Here is a 15,895-nt window from a genome sequence, read left to right as displayed (position 1 = left end):
ATAGGTGAGAAAATAATTTTCTCATAGGGAAAATATTTCTGGGAAGACGAGAAAATCGTTTTCCCAGAGGGTGCGTTTGGCAGAACAGTGGAAAATTAGAAGGAAATCACTTCCCTAAGGCTCTGTTTGGCTGGAAAATCAGTAAGAAATCCAACTTTTTCTACTTTTCTCCCATCATTTATTTAGTTAAACTTCCATCTATCATCATGAGAAACTAATTTTCCTATCTAGGATTTTAGATGAAGTCGTAATAATTATATTCTCGATAAATTTATTAAAGTTTTTATTATTTTAACGATAAAATCTTTCAGGTTTTTAGACCGTTCATGGACTAAAACCTGAGTTATATAAAGAACTCTCTAATTAGATCAAAATTAAGTTGTCGTTAGAATTAATTATATGGATGGATTCGAAAAATCCTAGGTTCCCTTTATCTGAATATTAACTTTAGTATTTTAATTATTGTTTATCTTTTTAATTATTTGAAGAAAAATATTATCAATCAAACCACTTTTTGAAGACCTAATAGTTTTAAGATTAGAATTGAAATTTGACTTAGTCTCTGAGGAACGAAACCGTTCTTACCGGAATTTTACAACTTGACACCCGTGCACTTGCGGTCTATAAAATAGGGGTCTAATTCTAAATACCTAATAAGTTGTGATAAAATCAAACTCTCTGTAAATAGCAAAAAGTGTATCTACAAATAGCCAGCTCTCTAAATAGTTCGTAATAGCTGTGTAAATAGCAGCGACCATTAAAAACAAGTCTTAGCTTGTGTTTGTTTTTTATTTTTCAGATCTGAAATCTGTCCAATTCAGATTGCAGATGTTTGGTTTTTTATTTAAGCAAATCTGAAAAGTTAACTGAATTGGATAATTGTCTGAATGGCTGAAAAATAGGCCACTTATTTTAGACTTCAAAACAAATCTGAAATGTAAGCCCAATTTCTAAAATGAGTCAAATGACGCTTGTGCCCCTGTATTTTAGAAAAAAATTCTCTCATATTCAGATTTCTACCACCCCTAGCACGCCATTGCCACCAAAGACCACATTACCACAACTGAGGCCAGGCACTACCACCACCAACAACAAGACCCGCTCACCACCACCATCAGTAGCCGAGCTCCACCGCAAATCAGCCTCTCATTACCACAATCTAAGCAACCACCACTACCACTACAACCCAGCAAATAAATACTCTTGGTAGAAGTCGAATTTGACGAAAACATTCGCATGATCTATGAACCCTAGAATCTTAGTAAAAAAGGTCTTAACCCTCGCCGGATTTGGCGATGGTCGTCTTGTTCGAAACCCTCGACAGATCTAGCAAAGGGTTTAACTTTCTGATTTTCGACAGAGAGAGAGAGAGAGAGAGAGAAAGAGAGAGAGAGAGAGAGATAGAGAGATCGAGCAGGAGAGATTATGATCTTTGAAAGAGGGATAGAGCTTCTGACCTTCCATTGCTTATGATATTCTTCGAGAGAGAGATAACTTTTGATCTTCTTCTTAGAGAGAGATACCATCTGAACTTCGAGGGAGAGATAGACACCTTCTGATCTTCGAGAGAGATAGATAGAAAAAGCAATCGTTGGGGATGGGGAGAGGGACCGACAACCATTGAAGAGGGAGAGAGAGAAGGAAAAAGAAGAGACTAAGTGAAATAGTAATTAATTTTCTTTGGTTAAAAAAGATTAATAAGGGTTGTTTGGTAAAAACGATTAATAAGGGTATAATAGTCAAATTTTCGATTCAGACTTAATGATTTAGATTTTTAAAACAAAAATTCAACTTATAAAATAATTCAGTCAATTTAGCTTCAACAAATTCGGATTTAGACGCAAAAAGAAATACAAACAAACACCACTTTATAGAGGCAATTCTTTTTTTTATTATTTTTATGAAATTATAGAAGAAATTCTAATTATAGGAGCAAATGGATCATAATAGTCAACATCTCTTTATGTGAAAACACTTTGATACTTGAGTTAATGTGTTGTTTTTTTTCAGTTTTAAAGAATGAATTCAAAGTCTCAGTTTAGAACTAGACCTATTTCCTTTTTATGGCAAATCTGATACGGTTATATAGGCTTGGATCTCAGTTTCGAGACCCAGAATAAAGCTCGTGCCATATGTAGCGATCTCAGTTTCTTCTCATTTTTTTTAAGCCAAGTAGGATTCAGGGCTCCTAAGAGACTCATGCCGACCTTCCATGTCGGGACTCAGGTGACAAGGTTTTGTCAGATCCACCTCCCTAACGGCTTTAGTGAGGGTCTGTATTTCAATTAGTCGTCGACTTCTTGACTTGGTCAAAGCTTATCTAATTTTGGCCCAACAATCACAATATCAGACAAAAATGGTATTACTCCTTTTTTAATCCATTTTGTTCTTTCTCCTAAGTTTCTTAATATCGGGCAAATTAACCTATTTTTAAATCCTTTTTGTTATTTCTTGTAAGTGACTTAATATCGATAATAAATACACAAATCGTTAATAATTTGTGTTCTCACTAGGTTGCATTTATATTAGATATGTCATGTGTTGGCAGCGCCAAAGTAAAATGCACTTACAAGAAATTGCACTCCAAATAAGTATTGGACACCGAAAATGAACAAAGGATTATGATGAGCAAATATGATTCATCTCATCAAAAAAAAAAAGTCAAAGGTGGATAGATTAGGGATCCATTTTCCCTTGAAATATCAATAAAAAAAAAATCTATGGGTAAAAGTGTAAAACCAATTATTAGAGACCCTATAGGGAGTTGTGTGGTATTTACTCTAGGGAGGATATTTTCGGAAATCCAAAAGTTTCATTCCTATTCTGTTCAAAACGCTTCTCTGAAACCCTATACCCTAGTTTTGTTTGTATAAGTACCGAGGTATAGAGAGGGAAAGGGAGGTATAGAGAGAGATTCGAGGGAGGTATAGAGAGAGAGAGAGAGAGAGAGAGAGAGAGAGAGACTGTGATGGAGGGTAGTTTGGTACAAGCCCTTTTCTCTTCTTCAATGTTGTAATGTTGGATCTTTCATCTTCTGATGAATATATTCTTTACAATTCCATTTGGTGAAGAGGAAAGGGCATTACCAAATCACCCTTCCCAACTTCAAAATAAGTATCACACTTCCGAACTAGGATGGTTCACAACTGATCTTTTGATTTTTCATCTTCATTTACATCTTTTGAATCCATTTTTATAGTTTTAATTAAGATTTGAAATGTCTTCTGATCATGACAACTATATTATCTCAGCGGATTTCTGTGAGATTATATTTTATCATATCTATTATATGATTGTTACACATATGAAGGTTCTCTTTTCTTATACTTTTGCAAAAAAAAAAAAAACAAGATCTTTCAGAAGTCAGAAATTTGAAATCTGTAGTCTCTGTATTCAATTTTTTTGTGGGATAGTCGTAGGAGATGATGTCAGGAAGGACGCCAGTGCGTGTTTGGTTGCAGTGTGTTAGACCTAGTGGTGCCCAGTCCCTACAGGCCCGAACGGTCAAAAACCGTTTTCTTTTAGATTGGAACGGAAATGTAAGTTTTTTTATTTTTATGAAATAGATAAAAAGGAAATTTAAGTTTTTTTTTTGATGAAGGGAAGGAAATTTAAGTTAGTACTAGAAATTGAATAAAAAAATTTTTCCAACAAAATAATTCCTAAATGATTTATTTTTGTAAATATTTAAAATTTTTTTTTTCTTAAACTTGTTAACTTATTTATGTAAATTATCCTTTATTAATTATCTTTCCAACAAAATCATTTCTAAAGATTCATTTCTATAAAATCTTTCTTTAACTTAAATCTATAAATCATCTTCTGTTAATTATTTTCAAAAAGTAATTTTTAAAGGGATTTTTTTGAGCTTTCTCCTTCGTCGCTAATTGGTAATTGTGTTTACCCCCTCAATGATGGATAATTAAGTTTATTGACAAAAACAAAAATGACTACCAAGAGCAATTATTATTTAATATGATTCTTGGTAGAGATTTCCCATTACTTTATTAGTTGATTTAGTTGGGAATATGATTAGTAAAAATTGATTTTGTTTATATATTAATTAATTTATGATTTTATTATCACAGGCGAAACAGTTAACAATTAGTTTTAAGGCGTAAGATCAAAAAGCCCTTTCTAAAATCACTTCCAAAGAACCTTTTCAAAAATCTTTTCTAAACATATTTATATAAAACATATCCTATTAACTATTCTCAAAATCTTTCAAAAAACAATCATTTCTAAACTAGAGAATAAATTAGATTTTGTTATAAATATTAGATTTATGGTGGATGACCACCACCAATTGTAACTCCCACCACCATAGGTTTTCCACCATCAAGTTGTATTCAAGCTCCATTATTGTGTGCCTATTGGATGTGTAACTCATCTAGCTAAATGCCTATATAAAGAGGTTACTTGCTAATGAAGAAGATGGATCAAACCAATGTATCATAGTACTCAATATTACCAATGTACCAAAGTAGAGAAATTCTCTACAAACATATGAATGCAATTCTAGTTCTTCCCTCCTTTATTTTTTACAATACGTTATCAGCACGAATTGCTCTATGATCAAAGGGAAGAAGAAATTTTCCACTTATTGATCAAGATACAAACAAATGAAACATGGGTAAGTTTGGTCAATTGTAATTGGTATATCAAAAGGTATTTGCACATTTCTTTGTTGAATTTTTAAGCTTATTATTCTTATTTATCTCTAACCATTGATTTTGTGATTGTTGAGACATGGTGAATCATATCAAAATGATATTAGAGTTACATAGTTGATAATGAAAAATGGTTGGTATTTCAAACTAATATGAATGTAGAGCTATTCTATGGTAAGGTCAAGGTAAGTTATGCTTCAAAAAAAAAAAAAAAAAAAAATTGGTATTACCCTCGTAACTAATGTTTAGTTTTTATGAATATATCATAAGTGCATATTTTGATTTATTAAAGAAGATTTCTCCAAAGAGGAAACTTAACCACCTAAATTTGATTAAGATCAAATTGAAGCATATATTATATATGAGATAATCAAACCTGAAGTTTGGTGTGTCTGAAACAAGTCTTCAAATCTCAAAATTTCTACAAGAGAAATCTCATATAACATTTCACCCTTCAAATCAAATCTCGTAGTATAAAATTTCTACGAGATGATAATAAATCAAATCTCTAAAGGGTGAAATTATATACCACTATAAGTTGGTTAATTATCACAAAAAAAAAAAGAAAAGATAAACTCTTGCAAAACAAAATTTGTTTGCTCATTCCTGAAGAATGAGAAACATTGATGTTTTAGTATTGAAAATATTCATTGATTCTTAAGAGATTACAACTGAATTTGTGGTAAGAAAATACTACAGAAATTCAGAATATCTATTCAAGTGGTGGTAATATCTTGTTTTAGGTGATAAATTGTAAATTCTTGAAAAAATAGAATTTGTTGAATATCCGCTTTCATATTACACCTGAAGTTGTAATAACCAAAGAGAAAGTGATGATGGATTTAATAAATAAAATAAAATAAAATCACATGAAGATGATATATCTCACATGTAATTAATCACACCCGAAGTTGTGATATTATAACAAATTGCTCACACCTGAAGCTGTGATCATATAGTAATTTTTGTCTAACGGAAAATATGATATGAAAATAAAAATCAAATTTGCCTAAAGCAATTGATTTTTCTTTCGTCTTTGTCACATCCTTGAAGTATGTGCTCATAAATAAGACGGAAATCTATCGACATTAGGGGGAGGAAGTCCTATATTCAATGTCGTAAAATACTTGAAAATGATCGAGTTTCTCTCATTTGGATACAATATAAGGAAAACTTGCTACCTCGAGATATTAATATTTTTCAGAGCTTAATATGCTTATATCCAGATAATGGTAATGGAAAATGATCAAAGTTGATCAAAGTGACATATACTCTTTGACACTGAAGGAATAATTTTTCCTCCTGAAGAGGCTATCAAATTCGAAATGAATGTGATTCAAATTCCTAATAAAATCCCCTGAAGAGGATATGTGTAAAAAGAGACACCGACCTTTTACAAAGGCACATATATGAGATCGCTGAACTATGTATGCTGTGAAAATTTGAAAAATCAAATAAATCATTTCAGACGATGTATTTCTGAATATAGTAGCTACTGGGAGCATATTGATCCGGAATTACTCTAAGTAATAGTGGTCAACTTTTGACGAGATACTTCATTACTTGTGGATTTTCTTACAAAATAATTAAGTCTTTAGATATTAGGTCGAATCACCAATTAAGAATTAGCCTGAAGGTAATAAAGTAGACATGTGTAAGAAATGTCCTTTAGTCTATAAAGGAGTTGGCGTCCACTTATAAAATTTCAATATGAATTACAAATCTCCGAATTATATTATGAAGTATTTATAAATCCTATTGTGACTCCTGAAGAGTTTATCAAAGTTTGACAGTAGAGTATTGAAAAAGATTATTCGAGTAAAGAAAATCTTGAAAATGAACATATTCTGAAATACTAAACGACTATAAGCTTCAAAGCAACTCATATTGTCTTAACTTAACATATGTCATGAAAATTCAGGTTTTGAAGTACCTAATATAGTACAGACATTACATTATGTATGTTGTAATGTGGTTTTAGAAAACAACCATCATTCATATATAAAATGTCAATCGCGTTGTACTCTTTTTCCTTCGTCAAGGTTTTGTCCCATCGGGTTTTCCTTGTCAAGGTTTTAACGAGGCAACTATGCGTTGAAAATTGTTATAATTTGTTTAAAAGTTGTAGTCTTTTTTTTCCTTCGTTCAGGTTTTGTCCCGTTGGATTTTCCTGACAAGGTTTTGGCGAGACAACTAGTCATCGAATGATGAGTTTAACACCTATTATGTTTGTGAGGTGGATTGTGCATGAAATTTATAACGCACATTGAAATGTGATTAGTACATTGATTTCACAAAATATTATAATTATCTTATCGATGTATATGACAAATATGAATCACTAGAAAGTGAGTTCAACTGAAATCGCTAAAGGATTTAACAAGCTTCAATCTAAAGTATGCATAAACTTTAAAGCATTATATGAATGCAACTTGAAATGTCAAATGCTACTTATTATATTTATGTGTTTATATACCAAAAGGAAGCTGACCATAACAAGTTGAACAATGTCCTCAACCTTCATGAGGGGGAGCAAGTTTATGAAAACACTGCAATATTTTCACACTGTACTCTTTTTCCTTCGTTAAGATTTTTTTTCCCACGGGGTTTTTCTTAACAAGGTTTTAATGAGGCAGATTATGTGTACATAAAAGATGTACATAAACAAAGAATTTGTACTCTTTTTCCTTCACTATGGTTTTGTCCCATTGGGTTTTCCTAGTAAGGTTTTAATGAGACAATTTCTGATGTGGTGGACATCCAGGGGGAGTGTTATAAATATTAAATTTATGGTGGATGACCACCACCAATTGTAACTCCCACCACCATAGGTTTTCCACCATTAAGTTGTATTCAAGCTCCATTATTGTGTGCCTATTGGATGTGTAACTCATCTAACTAAATGCCTATATAAAGAGATTACTTGCTAATGAAGAAGATGGATCAAACCAATGTATCATAGTACTCAATATACCAATGTACCAAAGTAGAGAAATTCTCTACAAACATATGAATACAATTCTAGTTCTTCTTGTCTACAATCTCTTGGTTAATATATTTCCATTATCTTTCTTCTTCCCTCCTTTATTTTTCACAACAGATTTATATTTTTTGATTTAAATTTTGTTATTTTAGAATTTTTTTTTTTTAAAGTCCATCCTACGTCTCAAATTAAGAGATTTATTTTCTCTTTTGGTTTGTCTCAAAATAAAAGACTCATTTCCTCTTTTATCATAAAATCCATCAAATTTTTAACATTACCTTTTATCTCTATATTACATATTTGTGATCAAACGTTTATTCTTCGTAACAATCTAATTTGGAAGAAAAAATACCATCCCCGGGCTGGGCCAGGGCGTAGCCAACTTGGGTTGAGGTCCGGGTCGGGACTATTCCAACTCGGGTGGGCTACGCCTGACTTGCAACTCGGCCTTTTAAACATCATTAGTTGACCTAAATCTACCCGCTTTGGTGCACCCAAATTGTCAACCGACCAAGGATTCAAGTAAATTTGCCCCTCCCCCTTTCTTTTTTGGAATTTAACTTGATTGAAAGCCAAAAGACAAATGAAATACAATATGAAATTAAAACAAAGCAAAGTGCCCCAAAACTACATTAGAGGAACGAAATACACTAAACACATTTGTTAGGTACCCAATGCAGAATGTGCTAAAGAGTGAGCTATGGAATTGTCTCCACGCAGGATCCAGCTATATTCCACTTGTTGTTGCGTCGCCACGTGATGGGTACCTAACAAATGCTCTCCAACCCTAGTTCAGACACCATTTCACAACCGAACAAGAAGGCTTTTGCTTCACATTCTAGTGATGAGGATGAGTGAATTCTTTTGGATCTTTGATCTACCACTTCGCCTCTCCTATTTCTGATTATCACCCCTACTACTGCTCCCTGATGTGAGAATGCATCATCAAAATTCACCTTCAACATGTTCCCTGAAGGAGGTACCCAACCTTCGTTACTGCTCTGAAGCTCTTGAGCATCTTCGCCGACATTCGACATTTTGTTCTTAGCTTGTATCACTGTGGCTGATACTGATCGACTTCTGGCGGAAGTGTGCTTCATTTCGACCTAGCCAGAAGAACTAGAGAAGGTAAAGATAAAATGTCACTTTCTTTTTATCCTTATTTCCAAGTTCTAGCAGGGATCTTACCATTTTTCTGGGTTTGTTTCTAGGCTGAGGGGTTCATGATTTTGGGCTGCGACCATAGATCTGAAAATCTTGGGCATCTGCTGAATAAATGCTTTACTGATTCATCTTCCTGTTGGCACAGAATGCATCTTGTGGGTATGTTTCGTTTCCCTCGAGATATTTTCTCCAACACAGGTAATCCTTCCATATAAATAGGATTACCTTTGCTTTAATATGGTTCAGATTCCATAGCTTCATCCATGGAAAGTTTGCCTCTACTCTCGGATGTTATGATGCGGAATGACTTCTCTGTAGAATGATTTAGCTGTAAATCTTCCTTGTGGTTGAGGGATCGAGATTAGTTTGTCTATAGGCATTGCTTCTGATAGATGTATGTTTAGTATAGCCCTTGTTGAATCTTGTTCAAATAGATTCTGTATCAATATTATTTTCCAGCTTTTTGTATGTTAATTTATTAGATCCATAACCCAAAAGATGTTGGTTGGGAACCTTGATTTAACCCGAGGAGTAAAATTTTGAATGTCAGGCACCCAAGGGCCATGAAGGATTTTAATGGAAGATCCATCTCCCACTTGCAAGCAACATTGCTTCCGCAGATCTTCTCTGATTTCCAGTAAGGAGGACCGTAGAGCCGAAGAATTTGATTTTTTTTGTTCCATTCCAGAAGCTATCTGTGTTGTAGTACTTAGCTTTAATAATACGTGCCCATGATTTTAGTCAATTAATAAATAGAATTACATGGCACATTTTATTTTAGTCGGTGTTTTGGGAAATAAGCAAAGTTTCCGGGGCAATAAGTTTTGATTGGAAACAAATTTGTTTTGTTTCCTCCAAACATCACCCTTTCAGTTTTATTCTTTCTTCTTCTCCTCTCACCTCAACTAGAACTCCAACGACCTCCACCAGAATTCGGCGACTTCCACCATTAATGTTGCCGATCACCATCAACAAAGTTCTTTCTTTTTTCTTCTTTCTTCTCTCTCTTTTCTTCCCTCTCTCCTCTCTCCTCTTATCCTTCGTCCCTCTCTAGGTGGAGCCAAATATTAGTTAAGAGACGGGCTGAAAACTAGAAGTAATAAAGAAATAATCTCAAAAAATGGTGTGCCCGGGCTCGAACTCGTGACCACCACGATTTGAAGCTAATATTTTACAGCTTTTACCACTCAACTAAAGATCTTCATGTGAATATAAGTACCACTTACCTTTATTATCCTAATCTCAACCGGGCTGTAGCCCGGCGGAGCCCACTAGTGGCTCCGCCTCTGCTCTCTCACGAAAGTTTCGGCAAAGGGGATCTCCCTTCGCCGAAAACTCTTCTGGATCTGGTTCTTCCAGATCCAGACGAAGGGTCCGGCGAAGGAAAAATCCCTTCGCCGGAACTGTATTAAAGAAAGAAAGAGAAGAAGGGAGAGAAAGAGTGAGAGGCAGATAGAGGAGAGAGGAGAAGAGAGGGAGAGAGAAAGAGAGAAATTCCGGCCGGCACCTTCATTCCGGTCGGAAATGGAGAAGAGAGAAGAAAGAGAGGGAGTGTTTGGTTTGAATTTTTTTTAGTTTTTCACCGTCTTCCCCGGAAATTTTCTGCTTTCCCCAAAACGGTGGCTTTTATTTTTAACTCATTGTAATTTGCTCTCTGCTTTTGAAACAACCAAAAAGACTTGGTCAATCAAGATTGAGTTACTGGACACATTTTATTTTTAACTCATTGTAATTTGCTCTCTAGTTTTCGTCTTCACATATCTCTATCAACAAATTTTTCGGCCACCACCTCTTGTCTTTCTCTATTATGTTTCCTTGTCTTCCACTACCACTGTAATTGAACTAAAAAACATGAGCACTTTTTCTTTGCTAAGAAAAACGTTTTGTTGTTTTCCTTAAACTTTTATATCTAGGGTGAGCAACACAAAAAAAGCTTTAGGTTGTGTCTTTTTTTTTTTTTCAGATCTGAAATTTGAAATTTTGTTTGAATTAGCTTGGCATCTGAATAGGCTGAATAAACCCACTCATTTCAGACTTTAAAACAAGTCTGAAATGAAAGACCAACCTCTGAAATAATACAAATGACGAGTGTACCCTTAAAAAATTGAAAATATTTTTTTCTTTCATCTTTTTTACACCACCAGTCACATCCAGAACCACCACCGACCAGAACCATCGACAACCAGAACCACCACGACTAGAAATTATAGCACCACCACCATAAATTACACCACTGACACAAATTGCACCACCATTAACACAAATTACAACACCACGAATTACACCATCACCATAAATTACAACACCTCCACCACAAGAGCACAAAATTCATGTGATTCGCAACCTAATATTAGGGATTTCATATTTTTCTTCAAAAGCAGAAACTCATCTGGTCGCAACGAAGAACTTCTCTGTGTAACCTTTTCTTTTCAGATCCATCTAACCAAAACATCCCACACAACCACCACTGCAGTAAAGATCCTTGTGAACACTCCAGATCTATGAATCGACGGTCATCTTGTTTGAAACCCTCGCCGGATCCGGTGAGGGTTTAGCTTTACCCTAATCTTTGGTGTAGAAAGAGAGAGCATGTGTGAGAGAGAGAGAGGAAAGTGAACAAGTTTTAGAGATATGCCTAATCTTCCTTTCTAGAGAGAGAGAAAAGGAAAAAGAGAAAGAAGCAGCAGTTAGGGAAGAGACGAGCAAGTGAGATAGCTAGATGAAGTAAACCAGGTTTTCCCCTTAAATATCAATGAGGGCTAAAATGTCTCTAATGTTAATTCAGACCTAGTAATTCAGATCTTGGAAAACAAACATTCAACTCGTTAGTTAATTTGACCAATTCAGATTCAGCTAATTTAGTTCAGCCAATTCAAATTCAGCTAATTCAGTTAAACTAATTTAGATTCAACTAATTCAGGTTCAGACAAAAATAAAAAAGCAAACACAACCTTAGTAACATTAATTATTTCAATAAATTGCTTTAACCTTCTTAAACAAACCACAAAGTAATATACCAGAAATTACATAATCTTTTTCTTATCACCCATTTTTAATGAAGAACCTTTCTTCATCTTATGTTTTTTTTGCTGTATCTTCCTATTTTCTTGTTTCTTCACTGTATTATGCGAATGACTCTTTGTCCAAACCATTTTGAGAAATCTCATGTATTTACATGAAGGACTCTGTAAGGTGTTTGGAAGCTAATGCATACTAAATACTTAACATATATGAGAACAAATTATTAATCAAGTGTACTCGACATAATAAAAAAATATTTAAAGTTACACAATCGAAGTGGTGTATGTAAGTGAACTTCTCTGCCCTTTTCTCTTCAATTTGTTTACGCAAAAAAGTCAATTATAGATCTATTTACAAATGAACTAAAGCAAAAATCTTTTAGTTGATCAACTGTTATGTTGATCCAATCCTCTTGAAAACACCACACAAAATCACTATAGAATTACACACAAAGAGTTAAGTTACATGAGAAAAGTTATATTTTTTTGAAAATAAAGTAATTGCTCATTACCTTCTATGATAATCAGACCAATCTTTCATAATTATATTTTTCTGTCAACAGTTTGAAGATTCCTCACTTGAATACCTTTGGTATTTTCCATCTTCAATTGGTGGATCCTCAAAATTCATCATCATCATCTAAGTCTTGATCAATCAACACCATCTCTTACTTTTCAGTCATTGTTTTTTCAGTGAAGATTCAATTGGTTTTTTTAATTTCCTTGCCCTTTTGTCATAACAAGAAGAGGGTCTTTTCTAGATGTTTTCTCTTTGGATGCTCCTTGATAGGCCTAAAATAAGTCTACTCCCGCAAGTGTACGGGATCAAGTTATAGTAATTCTAGTAAGTCCGGAAATTGTTCCTAGGGATAAGTAATTTCACCTAAATCTTAAATCAACACCCCTTTTCATAATTTTCATTTGGTTTTTAGAAAATAATAAAAATAACAAACCAAAGATAAAATGAATAAGATGAGAAAGAAAAATCTAGGATTTTTTATTCCACCACATAAATCGACTATCTAAAACATGCATTCAATTAACAAATTCCTTTTTTCATATATAACTCAAAATCCAACATAATAAACTATTTAGATTTCGGAAGGTATTCTTTATTAACACATTTCAAAAATCAAGTATTTCTAATTGATTATCATATAAAAGCTATATTCCTTGACAATCATTCATCATCTAAAAAGCATATCCCATCTAATAACTTAACAAAAACATGAAATGTCTAATTATGAAGCATGAACAATGAAAAGACCATAAAATCTATATGAAATGACAATTAATAGGCATTGAAGCTCAATAGAAGGATTTATTACGAGTTAATTCCTATATGGCCCCCTACTTTGCGACCAACTCCCTTTATGGCCCCTTTTTTTTCGTAAATTCAAATATGGCCCCCTATTTTCAAGATAATGTCATTACTACCCTTTCTTAATTCTAAATTTAAAACATTAAAAAAATTTATTTCCACCTCACCTCTCTCTCTCTCCACCTCATATCTCTCTACAACTCACCCCTCTCTCTCTCTCCAATTCACCTCTTTCTCTCTAACTCAACTCTCGCTCTCTCCAACTCACCTCTCTCTTCTCCGGCAAGGTCGCCGGCCAGAAAATTTTCCGCCCGGCGACCTTCAAACATAAAAAAAATTCTCTCTCCTCTCTCTAAAATTTTTTTAAAAAAAGAAACTCTCCACTCTCTCTCTAAATTTTTTTTTAAAAAAAAAACTCTCCACTCTCTCTCTCTAAAAACTCCGGCGAAGGGGGTTTCCCTTCGCCGGAGTTTTTAGAGAGAGAGAGAGAGTGGAGAGATTTCTTAAAAAAAAATTTAGAGAGATAGAGGAGAGAGAAATTTTTTTTTTATGTTTGAAGGTCGCCGGCCGGAAAATTTTTCGACCGGCGACCTTGCTGGAGAAGAAAGAGGTGAGTTGGAGAGAGAGAGAGAGAGGTGAGTTGGAGAGAGAGAGAGAGGTGAATTGGAGAGAGAGAGAGGGGTGAGGTGTAGGGAGAGATGAGGTGGAGAGAGAGAGGGGTGAGGTGGAAATAACTTTTATTTAATGTTCTAAATTTAGAATTAAGAAGGGTAGTAATGACATTTACTTGAAAATAGGGGTCATATTTGAATTTATGAAAGAAAGGGGACATAAAGGAAGCTGGTCACAAAGCAGGGGGCCATATAGGAATTAACTCATTTATTAATCAATAACATATTTCAAAATTAGCCCAAGTATGGATTCCCTCTACAACCCTAGATATAAGATTAACTACTCATTAAATTTAGAGACATATACATTGATATAATAAAATACATGGAAACAAATGAGACAAAGAAAAGAAACCACCCAATTCCTTGCTCCAATGGTTCCCAAGTATGATCCAAATTATGGTCTAAATCCAATTAATAGTACGCTGAGAGGGTTGTTGAAGTCTACCAAATAAGTGGTATTGAATGGTTATTTATATGGTTAGGGTTTTTAGTTGGGCTTAATGGTAGAAAAAGGGAATGTAAGGTCATTTTAGGACTTTCTAGGGTTAAAAGAGCACAAATCCCTAGCGGTTAGGGTTTGGAAAAAGATTTCGGATGCTAACATGCTTCACGGGTAGTGAAATAAGGTGCGGCAACAACCCAGCGTCCGTTGGATGAAGATTCACAGAAGTGTAAGGCCCAGATTGCGCCATGCGTGTAGGAGTAACCAACTGAACTGCTTCGGGTAACAAAGAAACATAAATGAAGGACCAGACGCTCAACAACCGTCATATCTTGAAAACGCGGAAGCCTACGGACGAGATTAATACGTGGGATTTGAGACTACGCTAATACGATGCACCGGGAACACTGGATCATACTCTTAGGGTTCATTTCGATGCTCAACGCGAATACGGAAATTAGATGTAACAACCTTAGTTGTACGACACGTGTCTCGGGTAATACCGCCTGCCAGAAAATCTCCCGAAAGTATCCCACTTATTCAAATGTTGTTGACCCATCTTTGACTTTACATAATTCCCTCGTTCAGACTCTGATTTGACTTCCGTTTTGTCCTACGGTCTCGTCTTGGACTCTACTTTTCACCCATTTGACCAATTAACCAAAATGTCCTCGACTCCAAATGACCAAAATACCCTTCATGTATATTTTTTTCATTTTTAACCGTTTTCACACCCAACTCTCCAAAAGACACCTAATCAAGAAAACCAACCATTTTATTATAATAAAGACTCGAAACTAACTTACTCGGCTAAATTAAACGACTAGATGGGACATTTTCATGACCCATCACTCCTTAACCTTCTTTTTTATGGATCCTTTAACAATTTTCTTTTTCATTTCAGCAAGTGTTTCAATTTTTTACTTTAGTTCCCTCGTTAATTCCTCCCATGTTCTTTTTGTTTTTGACTTCTTGATGCACCCGAAAAGGTTACACACCCAAGCGGAGGTATCAAGTAGTAATCCGGCAAAGCCGGGATCGATCCAAGGATAGGAAGGTAGTTTGGATATCGAAGGGTCTTGTCCCTCGGTCTAGATATTTCAAGCTAACTTAGACTAAAAAGGAAAGGAAACAAAGATAAATGGGGGTTTGATCGAATAAAGTGATAAGAGAATAAAGCAAACAAGTAAAATAAACTAAACTAAACAATAAAAGTAAACGGGCGAGAGAGATTCGAGAGAAGAGTTAGAGGAACAAGAGTCGGGAGACGGTAAGAGTTGATTCGGGTAAAAGTTAATTGAGACGGATACTTCGATCCACAAGATCGACAATGACAAATACTATGTATCTATTCGCATGAAAGTGTAATTAACTTCACCCACATTGACAATCCTAAGCATCATGTGTCTAACTAAGCATAACCGATCAAACGTAACTAAGCATTGACTATCAAACTTAAACACACTATCTAATGAATTGAAAATGAACAAGAATGACACTAATAAGCATAATATGTCAAATTAAGTATAATCGATCTAACATCACTAAGTATCGATTATCAAACTAAGTACACATTATCAAACTTCGTGTCAATTAGACGATTAAGATCGAGGCTTCTAGT

The sequence above is a fragment of the Eschscholzia californica genome, unplaced genomic scaffold, assembly GCF_041429995.1.
Source record: "Eschscholzia californica isolate CP2 unplaced genomic scaffold, dmEscCali1.0.p SCAF_2, whole genome shotgun sequence".
Lineage (NCBI taxonomy): Eukaryota > Viridiplantae > Streptophyta > Magnoliopsida > Ranunculales > Papaveraceae > Eschscholzia > Eschscholzia californica.
This window is presented reverse-complemented; position numbering follows the sequence as displayed.